Genomic DNA, 16478 nt, shown 5'->3' on the forward strand with positions numbered 1-16478 from the left:
TATACTTATTTTTTGCAATAAACAGGGGACTAGTTGGGGTCCACTCTGGCGAGTGCGGTGTGGGCTTGCCCTGTAGGTTTTACCTTTGCGGTGTCGGTGACCTCTGCGCCAAAACAAACAAAATAATCTTCCCTACATACGTATGAACAAACATACTTTCACAGAACAAATTACCCACATAATTCTCCCTACCAGTGGCCAAAGTATCCAAATAAAGGTAGGAATAGAAATAACTTCATCGATTCGACCTTTTCTTTACTAAAACGTCGGCGGAGGAAGAGTGGTCTTGGGCCTATAGGTGGCCACGGTGGGTCCGTGGTTCGACGGCTCTGCACTTCGACCAACCAAGCAGGGGAGGGGTGGTCGTACTCTGCATTCGGGACACGGAGAGGGGCTGGTCTCCACCGTCGGCTGTCCTGAGAACGGCTTTCCGTGGTTTTCCATTCTCCTGCACTAAGGCGAATGCCAGAACAGTTCCCCTGCAGACACAGAACGAAAGCCTTTTAGTAGTAGTAGTAGTAGTAGTAGTAGGAGTAGTAGTAGTAGTAGTAGTAGTAGGAGGAGGAGGAGGAGGAGGAGGAGGAGGAGGAGTAACTCAACGACGCACTAGCCGTCAGCGACTTGGAAAGGTGTGGCAGCCCAATTGATGAGCCCACTGCTACTACTAAACGTTTTCATTCCTGCCCTGAAGAGGGAGACGGGCCTCTTAGACGGTGACGCCGTCTCTCAGGCTGGGAGATTTGTTGCAGTGAAGGAGATGTGCGGAGAAGGTGAGGGGATGGGCGGCCGTGGCCTACACTACGAACTGTCCCGGCATTCGCCTTAGTGCAGGAGAATGGAAAACCACGGAAAACCATTCTCAGGACAGCCGACGGGCGAGGCCAGGCGAGAAATGCAGCACTGTGCCCCAGGCCCGTCTCCCGAATGCAGAGGCGTAGAGCCACGGTAGAGCCGTGACCACCTTTCCTCTGCTCGGTTGGCCGGTCAGAGTACAGAGCTTATGGGACAACAACCCACTCTGCATCTACCGACCCCCACTGCCACACTGGGGCGAAACGCTGGTAATTTCACGATTGTAAAAGTCTTAAGTTTTACAGTAATATTTTAATATTCGCAATCAATGAAATTTAATTATGTTTCCCTTCTATGAACTTAATTGTTTATGCCCTTTGTTTCTTCTATCTTATTTTACGCTCCGTCGAAATCCACGGCAATCGAACGCCGGCCCTTCCAGCACGATTCTTTTATTATTATTATCATCATCATCATCATCGCTACCCTGGTCTTGACCCTTAGTTCCTTGAACTTAGAAATTACGCATGCTAAACAGACTTGATGTGAGCTCCCCCACCGGTCTGTGAAACGCTACTGCTCTCGTTCGGTAGATTCTTTTTTGAGGTTTTGAATCTGCCTATTTCAACTCTTTTCCTTGGGTGGTCGGAGTTCCTCACCAAGGGGTGATGTCGCGGCCAGACAGATTTAGTTGTAGTTAAGTAGTTAGTCCAGTCATGTGCTACCTTTATTTCCTTATACCGAGGTGAGGTAACAAAGCTGTAATGTATGTATGTAACTCTTTTCCTTAATTCAGTCGTTCTGTCGTGTCATTATATAACACCTTGATGATTATACTTATTGTATAAGTGCCCCTTCCCTTTTCCATATTATGATTTTGAAGGCATTACTTTGCGTCACCAATTGACTAAGTCTACCATACGAGTGACACACTCTGTCATCTTATGATCGCAGTAAATATAACTTTAACTACTACACGTCACAAATGGTTACAGCAAGTTGAGCTAGCTTCTGCAACTCGCGCCACAACCTCGACTGCCCGCCAAATCCTCCGATCTTAATTCCATAAAAATGTGTGGGACTAGTATTTGGAATAGCGAGAGAAATGCAGACACCAGACGGTATCTCGTCATTGCGAGTGGCTACAACTGGATATGGCATGCCTGCAGAAACTTGTAGAATAAAGGTGGTTATCCAAGCTGGTGACGTGTTACACGACATTAGTACGATGTACCCAAGAGGTGACAATTTTTTGTGCGGTGGGCTTATAAGCATAATGTACTTCCACAATCCCATTGTCCCTATTACACTGTTTGTGTGTAGCAAGACGACTGCCTAACTTTCAAAATACGATGCTCTGTGCAGACTGTGTCTGCCAGAATAGCATTTACACGGACAACATGTTGTCACAGCCATAGATGAGACTGGGACTACAGTGGAAGTTACATATTGTGCCGGCCTGTACCAAGAGAAAGATGCACAAGTATTGCATCCATCAAGAAATTGCAGTAGGCAGAGAGTTGTTGCAATTTGCTTTATGTTGCACCGACACAGATAGGCCTCACGGCGACGATAGGATAGGAAAGGGCTAGGAATGGGAAGGAAGCGGCCGGGGCCTCAATTAAGGCACAGCCCTAGTATTTGCCTGGTGTGAAAATGGGAAACCATGAAAAACCATCTTCAGGGCTGCCGACAGTGGGGTATGAACCCACTATCTCTCGAATGCACGCTCACAGCTGAGTAGGCAGAGAAGAAGCTTAGAAAATTAATTTTAATATTGCAATATAATTTTAAAGATATGACCTATTGCGTGCCATGATTACCTCATGAATAAAAAGATTTCACTAACAAAGAATTCACAATCTGGTAAGTATGATTGGTACTCAAAGGAGAAATGTAAATGTACACAATGTGCAAACTGTACAAAAATAAAGCCAGTTTATTGCTATTTTTCCGCCTCTGTGGTGTAGTGGTTAGTGTGATTAGCTGCCACCCCCGGAAGCCCGGGTTCGATTCCCGGCTCTGCCACGAAATTTGAAAAGTGGTACGAGGGCTGGAACGGGGTCCACTCAGCCTCGGGAGGTCAACTGAGTAGAGGTGGGTTCAATTCCCACCTCAGCCATCCTCGAAGTGGTTTTCCGTGGTTTCCTACTTCTCCTCCAGGCAAATGCCGGGATGGTACCTAAGTTAAGGCCACGCTGCTTCCTTCCCTCTTCCTTGCCTATTCCTTCCAATCTACCCATCCCCCCATAAGGCCCCTGTTTAGCATAGCAGGTGAGGCCGCCTGGGCGAGGTCCTGGCCATTCTCCTCAGTTGTATCCCAGATCCAATGTCTGATGCTCCAGGACACTGCCCTTGAGGCGGTAGGGGTGGGATCCCTCGCTGAGTCCGAGGGAAAAGCCAACCCTGGAGGGTAAACAGATGAAGTAAGTAAGTAAGTTATTGCTGTTAATACACTGTCCTCAAATATTGCCGTTAACCGTTCGTTTCTGCAATGGGAGGTACGACAAGACACCTTGTCGCAGCAACATGTCCCGAATATTTTCGGTTACTGGTAGGCTGCGATCAGTCCGGCCCCGCGATGTAGGGGGCAACGCGTCCGCTGTCACCCGGCGGCCTCGGGTTCGATTCCCGGCCGGGTCAGGGTTTTTTAATTGTAATGATTAAAATCCCTGGCCTGGGGACTGTGTGTTTGTGACTTCCTTAATCTTCCTTTCCTCACACACAACACAAAATATTCCATACTACCGCCATTCCAATTACATGCAGGTTCATAAAATATGGTGCCAGTAGCGGCAAAAGATCCCCATGGGTCGACGCCCCGAATAAATGGCATTTTTATAAATTAATAAAAGACTACGATCAGTATCGTTCATAACATCATCGTGCTGAACGTAATTACTGAACGGCTTCCATATTGTCACAGCCATAAATGGGACTGACACTTCATCTGTCCTGTGCCAAGAGATAAAAGGAAAATGCTGGCTTTATCAATAAATAGCAACAAGCCGTATTTAAACACCTCACCTCAGCTAACATTGGACGTGCTGTCTCAGGATCAGAACGACCAGGACTCACCGACTGTGCCACTGAGATCGGCATTAAGTTTGGTATTTCGTATTCAACTCTCCGATCACATGTTATATCGGTAGACATTTAAGTTAAAGAAATAGAGATCTACCCTGATGTCACAGCTAAAATTATTAGGTCATTTCTAAATAAACATAGTAGAACGGCCGTTTGTCTTTCAGTTACGACTTCATTTGCGCCAACTAAAACAACCCATACAATAATTGAAATAGAATCATGGGAAATTCTCTCAATTTTTTGTAGAAATCCGTCGGCTCATTTCTGAGATACCTACGTAATGGCCATCATCCTGGACATTATTAATAGTGGTTATAAATGGGCCATTTATAATACCAGGTTTACATTCATATCTTAGTTTCATTGAACATCAGTCACTAGCCAATCCCTACTGATCTGCATTTAGGGCAGTCGCCCAGGAGGCAGATTATCATCTGTTGTTTTCCTAGTCTTTTCTTCAATAATTGCAAAGAATTTGGAAATTTATCGATATCTCCCTTGGTAAATTTTTCAAATCTCCAACTCTCCTTCCTATAAACGAAGATTTGCCACAGTTTGTCTTCTTAAATTCCAACTTTATCTTCATCTTGTGATCAAACAGTCACTACTGATCTGCATTTAGGGCAGTCGCCCAGGTGGCAGATTCCCTATCTGTTGTTTTCCTAGCCGTTTCTTAAATCATTGCAAAGAAAATGAAAATTTTTGAACATCTTTCTTGGTAAGTTATTCCAATTCCTAACTTCCCTTCCTATAAACGAATATTTGCCCCAATTTGTCCTCTGTGATCTTTCCTGCTTTTAAAAACACCACTCAAACTAATTCGTCTACTAATATCATTCCACGCCAGCTCTCCAGTGACAGCTTGGAACATACTAATTAGTTGAGTAGCTCATCTCCTTTCTCCCTAATCTTCCCAGCCCAGACTTTGCATCTTTTTGGTAACGCTACTATTTTGTCGGAAATCACTCAGAACAAATCGAGCTGCTTTTCATTGGATTTTTTCCACTTAAATCAATCACTGCTAATCTGCACTTAGGGCAGTCCACCACGTGGCAGATTCCCTATCTGTTATTTTCCTAGCCTTTCCTAGAATGATTTCAAAGAAATAGGACATTTATTGAACATTTCCCTTGGTAAGTTATTCCAATCCCTAACTCCCCTTTCTATAAACGAATATTTGCCCCAATTTGTCTTCTTGAAATCCAACTTTATCTTTACATTATGACCTTCCGTATTTTTAAAGACACCACTCAGACTTATTCGTCTACTAATGTCATTCCACGCAATCTCTCCACTGACAGCTCGGAACATACAACTTAGTCGAGCAGCTCGTCTTCTTTCTCCCAAGTCTTCCCAGCTCAAACTTTGCAACATTTTTGTAACGCTACTCTTTTGTCGGAAATCACCCAGAACAAATCTATCTGCTTTCGTTTGGATTTTTTCCAGTTCTCGAATCAAGTAATTCTTTTGAGGGACCCATACACTGAAACCATACTCTAGTTGGGGTCTTATCGGAGACTTATATGCCTTCTCTTTTACATCCTTACTGTAGCCTCTAAATACCTTCATAACCATGTGCAGAGATCTGTGCCCTTCATTTACAATCCAATTTACGTGTGATTTTTCGGTTGAACATAGACATACTAATAACTACATAAACTTTTTAACAGAACCATTTTACATCCCAGGCTTTTATTCAGTGCATTCATGTACAAAATCGAAGATAAGAGGTAGACCATTAGGAGGTGGTCTATTATGCTGAAATCAACAGTGGGGAAAATAAAAGAAATAATAAAAGAAGAGAACACAGTTGTAATCAGAACCACAGCGTTATCGATAATGGGAATGTACACTGACTGACAGAGCAAATGCAACACCAAGAAGGAGTGGTCAGAACTTTATGCCAACTGCAGGGTAGACTGACGTCACTGAGGTATGCTCATGATGTGAAATGCGCCGCTGTGCTGCGCACGTAGCGAACGATAAATGGGACACGGCGTTGGCGAATGGCCCACTTCGTACCGTGATTTCTCAGCCGACAGTCATTGTAGAACGTGTTGTCGTGTGCCACAGGACACGTGTATAGCTAAGAATGCCAGGCCGCCGTCAACGGAGGCATTTCCAGCAGACAGACGACTTTACGAGGGGTATGGTGATCGGGCTGAGAAGGGCAGGTTGGTCGCTTCGTCAAATCGCAGCCGATACCCATAGGGATGTGTCCACGGTGCAGCGCCTGTGGCGAAGATGGTTGGCGCAGGGACATGTGGCACGTGTGAGGGGTCCAGGCGCAGCCCGAGTGACGTCAGCACGCGAGGATCGGCGCATCCGCCGCCAAGCGGTGGCAGCCCCGCACGCCACGTCAACCGCCATTCTTCAGCATGTGCAAGACACCCTGGCTGTTCCAATATCGACCAGAACAATTTCCCGTCGATTGGTTGAAGGAGGCCTGCACTCCCGGCGTCCGCTCAGAAGACTACCATTGACTCCACAGCATAGACGTGCACGCCTGGCACGGTGCCGGGCTAGAGCGACTTGGATGAGGGAATGGCGGAACGTCGTGTTCTCCGATGAGTCACGCTTCTGTTCTGTCAGTGATAGTCACCGCAGACGAGTGTGGCGTCGGCGTGGAGAAAGGTCAAATCCGGCAGTAACTGTGGAGCGCCCTACCGCTAGACAACGCGGCATCATGGTTTGGGGCGCTATTGCGTATGATTTCACGTCACCTCTAGTGCGTATTCAAGGCACGTTAAATGCCCACCGCTACGTGCAGCATGTGCTGCGGCCGGTGGCACTCCCGTACCTTCAGGGGCTGCCCAATGCTCTGTTTCAGCAGGATAATGCCCGCCCATACACTGCTCGCATCTCCCAACAGGCTCTACGAGGTGTACAGATGCTTCCGTGGCCAGTGTACTCTCCGGATCTCTTACCAATCGAACACGTGTGGGATCTCATTGGACGCCGTTTGCAAACTCTGCCCCAGCCTCGTACGGACGACCAACTGTGGCAAATGGTTGACAGAGAATGGAGAACCATCCCTCAGGACACCATCCGCACTCTTATTGACTCTGTACCTCGACGTGTTTCTGCGTGCATCGCCGCTCGCGGTGGTCCTACATCCTACTGAGTCGATGCCGTGCGCATTGTGTAACCTGCATATCGGTTTGAAATAAACATTAATTATTCGTCCGTGCCGTCTCTGTTTTTTCCCCAACTTTCATCCCTTTCGAACCACTCCTTCTTGGTGTTGCATTTGCTCTGTCAGTCAGTGTACATCACTTTTGGAATCACAACTGAAGACACAGGAGATTTCTATTGCAGAATAGACAAACCTACCAACAAACAGCAATAATGCTCAACGTCATGAGAGAAGGATACAACCTTATAAATAAGCAGCAGGAATTCACACACATTGCTTACAATGGCACGAGCAGGATAGATTTAGTCTTTTACCGAGGAAAACACATCACTATCAAACACCAACATGGATTGTGGCAATCATCAAACACTCTTTTTACCAAACACATCCCTGTCCACACCAATCTCTTGTTAGGGAATGTTATTGACAATCCTACCGAGCCTACGTTCAGACTCTCACGAAAACTAGACCCAAACGTATTACTTGAAAACGCACCAGCCCTCGAAGAGATGAAACGACGGTGACATCAACCTTACTATGTTCACTATCAGAAATGCACTCAAATCGGCCACGATACCAGTTACTCACAGACCATAGGGCGAAGCCATGGTGTGATTCTGAATGCTACCTACAGCAAAGAAAGACGTTGGTCGCCCTACATCAGGCCAAACTACATAACGAAAATAACTATCTGTAGGAATGTGCGGCTCCATGGCTAAATGGTTAGCGTGCTGGCCTTTGATCCAGAGGGTACCGAGTTTGATTCCCGGCCGGCTTGGGGATTTCAACCTTCATTGGTTAATTCCAATGGCTCGGGGGGCTGGGTGTTTGTGCTGTCCCCATCATCCCTGCAAATCACACAGCACATATTACACTATCCTCCACCACAACAACACGCAGTTACCTTCACATGGCAAATGCCGCCCACCCCCATCGGTGGGTCTGCCTTACAAGAGCTGCACCCGGCTAGAAATAGCCACACGAAATTATTATCTGGAGGAATATGTGAGGATAAGGAAAGAATATAAAACACTATTGAAGGATAAGAAGGTGAAATTTGTAGAAAGACAAGCTTTAAATGTGGCAAAAGAGGCGTGTAAAGACCCCTTCTTGGCTCTAAGAAGAAAGTCCACCAGGACCCCTGGCGAAGTCCAAATGGTAAGGTGGAAAGATCATTTTTCGCAAATATTGAACGTAGCAGGCGCAAACACCTCACAGGAGAAAATAATACCATCCAAGACTGATGACATTCCTCAGTTCACAATAGATGAAGTAGGTGCAGCATTAGATAAAACAAGAAATGGAAAAGCACCTGGTCCTGGTGGGTTTTTTAATGAGATGTTGAAAGATTTCTCAGAACTACTAAGATATGTTTGGACCGAGTTATTTAACAAGTGTCTAACTACAGGTGAAATCCCGGAAGAGTGGAAAAAATCAACGATTATGGTCCTCTATAAAGGAAAAGGGGAAACAATGGATTCTAAATCATATCGTGGGAATAACCTTAGAATGTAACATCTTCAAAGTACAGTATATTCATATCTGCCTACCAAGAGACTTGTGGTTGATATTGACAATTTATTACCGGACCAACAATTTGGCTTCAGAGTAGGGAGATCAACTTTATTCATAACCTATTTAACGATATAGACCAGGTATTACGACACCCAAAGGGCAAGTTCCATACAGTTTTCGTGGATTATACCAATTTTTTGAATTAGTGAACAGGACGAAACTCTTTTTAAAAAACTGGAACGCGTAATGTTTGGAGAAAATAAAATCACAAAACAGCTTCGTGATCACTATTACCATCTATTATTTCGGTTTCTCTATAGAGCTCATCTGGTTTTACCAGCACACGTCCAGAATATTCTTCCCTCTAGTTGGTTACACCACTTTCTGAATCAGCCGTCCTTACCACATTAACGTATTTGCCATTTGTTGATCGTGCTTCATGTCGTTCGCATTACTTTCCCAATTGACATTTGGTAAATTGAGATGACCGCGACAATCACGTTCGTTTCCATATCGTTTCCCCCATAGCTGATTATCTTACCAAATAATTTCGAATCAGCGTCTGCACCACCCTTTCCAGGTCTATACATTCCGAAAACACCAAACTGCTTATTATCTTTAGAGATGAGCCTTACACCTGGAATTTCATGTTTGTCATCTTTAACTTTTTCGTAGCATACAAATTCTTCTTTCACCAGAATGAATACTCCCCCTCCTACCGTTCATATCCTGTTCCAGTTTCGTGAGAAAATTTCTGCATCCATTATATCATTTCTCAGCCATGATTAAACTCCTATTACAATGCCTGGTAAGTATGCATCTATTAAATTAATTATATTCCTTTCTTCACAATACTTCTACAGTTCGTAAGTATAATGATATTATGCGCTGGAGAAACATTAAAATGAAATAAATTGCATTTAACATGTAGACGAGAAGGCATACACTCATCATTTTCGATGAAATCACGTATCTCGGAAGTGAGAAGCATATTCTCACGTGGGTCGCTTGATTGACAAGACAAAGTAGGCAGTTCCAGGCAGGTGCCAATGACTGCAGACCAAACCGGTCTTGTCGGCACAACGGGCGCTCAGATCACAAGCGAAACACAGACGTAAACACTACTCATCCCAGCGTAGAGGTTACAGTTAGTGACGTCACTGAGAACAGTAATCGTAAATTCTTTTAACTGCCCAAGCCACGAGTTGCGTAATTAGTTGTAATATACGACCTGGAGAGGTGCAACGTTTCTTTGAACATAACCTTCCTTCAGTGACTTATTCAACACAACATCGCAACCTCCAGCGGCAATTCAAGGACTATAATCTGCAAACAAGGTAATAACATCACAATCAGCATTAAGTTAGTGCGTATCGATGTCAGCAGCGGGTCAAAGTCCTCGTTGACTCGCTGTACAGTGGGTCAAGTCTAGAATAGAGACCTGCACGAGTATCACGCTACAGGCAGAGCCGAGGCATATCCAGATGTGCTTAAGACATAATACAATGCATGTTGAGGGAGCTTAACGTAGGTCTAGCAGCGGTTATTCAAATCTCCAGAACAAACAGTCTTTTTTGGCCATCGGCAATGATGTATGTGGATTAATTCCTGTTTTAGGGTCGGATGCCACCGCCATGTGGGGAGATGTATTAACAAATGCATGTTTGTGTTGTTGGTTAGTACTTTGATATGTTGTGTGTTAGGCAGTAGCGTAGCAGGGGGGGGGGGGGATATAGTTACAAAACGCTGATAGATGCGCATGCATGTTTGTCATTATAAGGGCACTGATGCAAGTGAATTATGCTAATACTATAAAATCTTACATTAAAATATAAAACAAGAACAATACGAACAAGGTCAACATTTTTACAGCAAATGGTATGTTCAGTGTACAATCTAAATCCAATTGTCAATGTTTCTTAGAAAATACATTCAAGAGATCTGTTGCTTCTACTACTATGTCTCTGAATGTTTGTTTAGTTTACTGTTTATTCTCAGTTACTGTTTATTTTATCACCGAGCTCTATAGCTGCAGTCGCTTAAGTGCGACCAGTATCCAGTAATCGGGAGATAGTGGGTTCGAACCCCACTGTCGGCAGACCCGAAGATGGTTTTCCATGGTTTCCCATTTTCACACCAGGCAAATGCTGGGGCTGACCTTAATTAAGGTCACGGCTGCTTCCTTCCCATTCCTAGGCCTATCCCGTCGTCGCCATAAGACGTCGGTGCGACGTAAAGCAAAATAGCAAAAAAAAAAAGTTTATTTTATTTTTGAAACATTCCATGGAGGGGAGGGGGTATTAACCGCCAGTACCCCCCCCCCCCTCCCCACTGGCTACGCCCCTCTGCGGAGTTCTTTAATGTGCTGGAAACCAACGACACGGAGTTGTTATATTTAAATACCCTTAAATACCATTGCCCTCAGCTAGGATCGAACCCGCTATCATGGAGCTGAAGGACGGCTAACTGACTGCTCCAACGAGGTCAGCTTTATGATATTATTGCGTAATCTCCTCTATAGATGAGGACTTCTTTAAAGATAGAGTAAGCCCTGTCACGTCCGACCGCTCGCCCGCTGTGTTTGTCTTAGCATGAATGTGAGTCATCGCCACGCATTGTTTTCCTATCGCAATGAAGCAGCGAACAGTGAGCCGTTGAACCCAAGGCTACAGCGCTGACAGCCGGACAAATCAATATTATAGGAAGTACCACTCTATGTAAGTTCTCACTTTGTTGTCCAAATACTGCATTTAAGAATAAATGTTCACATGCCGGCCAAAAGAAAGTGTAAAGTAGTTCCTGCAATATATTTCACAATTACGTTAATTATAATTTAATTTATATTTTTATATTGATTATAGTTTATGTCCGGCTCATTGACTGAAATGGTCAGCATTATTGCCACCGGGCGAGTTGGCCGTGCGCGTAGAGGCGCGCGGCTGTGAGCTTGCATCCGGGAGATCGTGGGTTCGAGCCCCACAGTCGGCAGCCCTGAAGATGGTTTTCCGTGGTTTCCCATTTTCACACCAGGCAAATGCTGCGGCGGTACCTTAATTAAGGCCACGGCCGCTTCCTTCCAACTCCTAGTCCTTTCCTATCCCATCGTCGCCATAAGACCTATCTGTTTCGGTGCGACGTAAAGCAACTAGCATTGTTGCCTTCGGCTCAGAAGTTCTCCGGTTCCACTCCCGGCTAACTCCTCCGACTTGGCGACTGGATGTTTGTGTTTGTTCCTGTAGATATCTCTTTGTACACACATACCACATCACACTACCTTACGTCACAGAAACAAGCGATGCTGAAAACATCCCTCCTCATAGGATTGGTGTCAGGAGGCGCATCCAGCCGTAAACAGTCAGTATCACTTGTGAAACACAGTTTACATCCGCGATCCTGTCAAGGTGTAGAAAGAGCGGTGAGTGAAGAAGATTTATTGTATTTTATAACTTAATGTTGGGTTCATTAAATTCATGTTATTTGAAAACATCCAAGTGATAAGCCTAACGCTGTGTTGTGTTTTTGTTTTTTGCTGGCAATGTAATTTACATCTCTTACCAGCTGAGATTACATTACGTTGAGAAATGATCAAAACAGAAAGAGCAGGTTTTTGGGAGCGGTTGATAACGGAGATAACTTCAGCGCTCTGAGTCGCCTTGAAACACAACTGTGTGCTCCCATTACACTCCCAATCACGTGACTGGGTAGGGGAAGTGGTGGTATACAATTTCTGATTACTAGATTGCGTGCCAAAAGCCTGGATTCAATTCCTGACCTATCCGCAGTGCCGCTGTTGCTGGTGATTCGACCGTCGGATGGTGACGCTAAGCCTTCAGCAGACCCCTTGATGCTATTTGTGCCGGAACCGGGTTTCATATCATTAACTCTTCTGATGAGGTTGACGTCAGAAAGAGTATCCGGTCATAAAAACTCGTTACGAAGATTCATCTCACTTCATACCCAACCTCGCGCAGTGGTCCAGTATTGCCATCTAGCGCGACAAAATTATGTTATGCAATAAAACAGAAAAATGAGTCAACGAAATGATTTTTTTTTTTTTCGCTACTTGCTTTACGTCGCACCGACACAGAACGAAATGATTAGAAACTATACATTTATGTGTTCTTTATCTTAGGAGCCGTTAAAATACTACACTATCACATTTGTATTGATGGTATATTGGTTCCCGCCCCGTCATAATATTAATCTAACATTAAAACTGAACTAAACTCAAATTCAACTATGGTTAATCATGAACCTAGACGCCGATGTATGTCAAATTAATTTACAGTGTCCAGGTCCTCATTCTGAGTCAGTATCGCCCGAAACTCCGTGTGACATGATGATAGTCTGAACTCGTGTATTTTTGGCTACTTGTTGAAGATGTAGATGGATGATCTGATACCCCCAAACAATTCCTTAAATTCATGATCTACTTAGTACTTTCGTCTGAAGGGTTTATCTGGTTTTAACGAAGTAATTATTGGATCTTAAGATACTAATAAACTAAGAAGAATTTGATGTATTCTTTTTGTCTAGACTCCTGGACATCTTAATACAATTTTCCGATTGGTAGTAAAAATTGTTTAACTACTGGTGGCCCATGTATCAAAATTTTGTGAACAATTACGGGCATTGGGTAACAGTTATGCAAACATACGTATAACTCAGCAGTTTCTTTGCGGTAATTCTCCAGTGCAAGCGCTTGAATGTCATAATCACAGGAACCAGTGCATAATACGACAGAAAACCTCTTCTCATACGATCAGCTGCCTAATAAACACATACATGAGCGTAACAGGTTCAAGCAGAAAAAATCATATCATATCATATCATATCATATCATATCATATCATATCATATCATATCATATCATATCATATCATATCATATCATATCATATCATATCATATCATATCATATCATATCATATCATATCATATCATATCATATCATATCATATCATATCACCGAGCTCGATAGCTGCAGTCGCTTAAGTGCGGCAAGTATCCAGTATTCGGGAGATAGTAAGTTCGAACTCTACTGTCGGCAGCCCTGAAAATGGTTTTCCGTGGTTTCCCATTTTCACACCAGGCAAATGCTGGGGCTGTACCTCAATTAAGGCCACGGCCGCTTCCTTCCAACTCCCAGCCTTTCCCTGTCCCATCGTCGCCATAAGACCTATCTGTGTCGGTGCGACGTAAAGCGACTAGCAAAAAAAAAAAAAAAAAAAAAAAAAAAAAAAAAAAAAAAAAATCATATCATATCTTCTACGGATTACGTATTTTTTGGTGAAAATGAAAGTATTTCATAGAAACACTTAGACCGGGCGAGTTGGCCGTGCGGTTACGGGCTCGCAGCTGTGAGCTTGCATCCGGGAGATAGTGGGTTCGAACCCCACTTTTGGCAGCCCTGAAAATGGTTTTCCGAGGTTTCTCCATTTACACACCAGGCAAATGCTGGGGCTGTACCTTAAATAAGGCCACGGCACTTCCTTCCCACTCTTAGACCTTTCCTATCCCATCGTCGCCATACGACCTATCTGTGTTGGTGTGACGTAAATAAATAGCAAAAAGAAAAAACACATAGAAAAACTTTCGCAGCCTTGTATATGTCACATATAATTCTGAATCACGCACGTTTTATTGTCTTATCTCAAATGAGCCAAATCCCCCTTAACGAGTATGTTATAATACAAAATTGTACGGTACAGAAAGTACCTTCTTTTAAATAATCTATTGTAAGAAATCACACTCGAAACTGTTTACACTGGAAGACAACCACTCACTTCGACTGCATTCATTGGCTGATAAACGCTTATTAAAAATGCACGAACTTTTAGCAGCCAGCCAAGATCAACCCCCTTGTAGTTCATACACTTTACGTCTTTAAGTGGTTCTTTGGAATATTGGTTTTATGTTGCCACATTGTTAAATAAGTAAATAAGATACTATGAATACAAGTTTTATTGTGTAGTATTTTAACAGCTCCTATGATAAAGAATATATTAGGCTATGTATAGTCCCTAACGGTTTCATTGACTCGTTTTTGTGTTTTATAGCATAAAATAATTCTGTCGCGTTAGATTGCAATACTGGACCACTGTGTCTCGTAGAGAAACGGGATGAGGGTTGGGGCAAAAGTCATTGCAACCACCTTCTTTCTTGCAGATGCCAGCCCGGTTGGAAAATGCGACATATACAGATGAAATGACGAGATGGGAACTACATGTGTGGACATTGAAGAACACATGAACATTGTGCCTCATACTTATTATGGTAGTATACAGTACAATACTGTTTTCATGGTGCAAAATAATTACAGCCCAGCACATCTACATTACAGAACAACACACATACAGTTGACATGGAAAAACTGGGTCTAAAGGCGCACAAAGTAGTCCTTTGCAACCTTTACCACACGCTGCCAAAGATGTGGGAGGCACTTAATACCACCGCACCGTGTATGAATCACTTGTGTCTCGGGAACGCAGGATGTGGAGCAATTCGGAAAATCTCGGAACACTTCGGCTCTCTTCCGTTCCACGAACTATAGCTGGGAGCGGCTCTCTTCGGTTCATGAACTAAGCTGGACTGTGTCTCGGGAACTTCTGCTCGGTAACGCAGGGTGTAGAGCCATTCGGAACACCTCGGCTCTGTTCGGTTCCACTCGGGATGTGGCGCTTGCAGGCTGCTTAGCGCGCCACGTTTTTAAGTATGAGATTCTGATCCCGTATAATTATTTCTTCTGGCTCAGAGATTGGCTGTTAGTGTTTGTTCCACCACTTTCCTCTTAATAATATTCAGACAACACACCACTTCCAACCACCGCAGAAACATACAATAGTGACAATCGTGTCATCTGTTGTCGCACAGCACTGGCAATGTACTACTGTGTCGCAAACTGCCTACCACGTAAGTGGTTTCTTTACCTTTCGTATGAGATGAAAGTCACAGGGTGAAAGGTCAGGAGGGTACGGCAGGTGCTCCAATTGTTCCCATTCCCAGCGTCGCATTTGCCGCCGCACGCACTCTGCTTTATGTGGTTTTACGTTGTCGTGCAGTATGATTGCACTGTCCACAAGATCCGAACGTTTCTTGCGAACGCCAAGTCGCACCCGCACCAGGAAGTCCCTGTAGTACTCTGCTCTCACTGTTCTGCCATGTGGAACGAAGTGGCACACAATGACACCGCTGACATCATACGAGACGATCGCCATCAATTTCACGGGGGAAAGATTCTGACGGAACTTCTGCCGCCTTGGTGATCCGGCATGTCATCACTTCGCGGACTGACGGCTGAGTTCCGGCTCATATGCCCTGAACCAAAATTCATCGATGGCGATTATTCGTGACAGGAAGTGTTCGCCGTCCCGTTGCCAGCGTGCTAGGTGGTCGGAGCATGTTGCATTTCACATCCACCGTTGAACTTCCGTCAGCCGGGCTGAGTGGCTCAGACGGATGAGGTGCTGGCCTTCTGACCCCAACTTGGCAGCTTCGATTCTGTCTCAGTCCGGTGGTATTTGAAGGTGCTCAAATACGTCAGCCACGTGTCGGTAAATTTTCTGGCACGTAAAAGAACTCCTGCGGGACTAAATTCCGGCACCTCGGCGTCTCTGAAAACCGTGAAAGTAGTTAGTGGGACGTAAAGGAAAATTTCATTATTATTCGAACTTCCGTCAGTACATGCCGTATTCACCGCGATGCATTTCTGTGCAGTTGCAGCTCTGTCCGCAATATCCTGTGGATGGTGAGTTACTCGATGCCACTTGTCCACTCTAACTACAGTAACGTCCATCGTCTGTCTTCCTCCAGGAGCTGCTCGATGACCGTTCGTACTACGTCGGTCCGCACACTGTCAGGTCGTCCCGAGCGTTACTGATCACCGGCTGCCACACGTTGTTGCTCACCCACCATGCTACTGTACGGTATGGGAAGGCATTATTGCCAAG

General features: G+C 44.5%; 1 protein-coding gene across 2 annotated transcripts in view; it reads left to right on the forward strand.

Annotated features, from left to right (window-relative positions):
* The first annotated feature begins 9756 nt into the window (after positions 1 to 9756).
* The window catches only part of LOC136873893 (uncharacterized), a 145434-nt gene continuing 138712 nt past the window's right edge, over positions 9757 to 16478 (forward strand). Inside the window, exon 1 of one of the 2 annotated variants that reach the window (XM_067147214.2) lies at positions 9757 to 9867. The gene's annotated coding sequence lies outside the window, so the exon portion shown is untranslated. Of the gene's footprint in view, positions 9868 to 11816; positions 11946 to 16478 lie in introns of those variants that run through there. The other variant, XM_067147215.2, reaches the window with a different exon arrangement.

Source organism: Anabrus simplex, chromosome 5, assembly GCF_040414725.1.
Source record: "Anabrus simplex isolate iqAnaSimp1 chromosome 5, ASM4041472v1, whole genome shotgun sequence".
Taxonomy (NCBI): domain Eukaryota; kingdom Metazoa; phylum Arthropoda; class Insecta; order Orthoptera; family Tettigoniidae; genus Anabrus; species Anabrus simplex.